The sequence below is a fragment of the Pteropus alecto genome, unplaced genomic scaffold (assembly GCF_000325575.1).
Source record: "Pteropus alecto unplaced genomic scaffold, ASM32557v1 scaffold134, whole genome shotgun sequence".
Lineage (NCBI taxonomy): Eukaryota > Metazoa > Chordata > Mammalia > Chiroptera > Pteropodidae > Pteropus > Pteropus alecto.
In genome coordinates, this window is record NW_006436283.1 from 10,115,987 (window position 1) to 10,116,251 (window position 265).

The 265-nt window shown below is 72.8% G+C and overlaps 1 protein-coding gene across 1 annotated transcript in view; it reads right to left on the bottom strand.

Moving 5' to 3' along the window:
* AXIN2 (axin 2) overlaps positions 1-259 on the bottom strand; it is a 30,544-nt gene extending 30,285 nt beyond the window's left edge. The window contains exon 1 of the mRNA XM_025047122.1: positions 4-259. The gene's annotated coding sequence lies outside the window, so the exon portion shown is untranslated. The remainder of the gene's footprint in view (positions 1-3) is intronic.
* Positions 260-265: the final 6 nt, after the last annotated feature.

The following is a 265-nucleotide window of genomic DNA, read 5'->3' on the forward strand; positions in this document are numbered from 1 at the left end:
CACCATTGATCCGCACGCGCGCTCCGCGGCGAGACTTCGCTGGTGCCCCGGGCAGGGCCCCGGCCCCGAACCCCGGATCGGCTCGCAGCGGCAGCCCCGGGCCCCCCCGGGCCGGTCCCAGCGTCGGGGAACATGGGGAGTCGCGCAGCAGGGGAGGGGGGTGAGGGGAAACAATCCCGGATTAGTGCGAGATCTACCGGAGAGGGAGGGGGAAGCGGCGCGCCCCGCCGCCCCTTTTATGCAAAAGATCCGAGTGGGCCTCCGC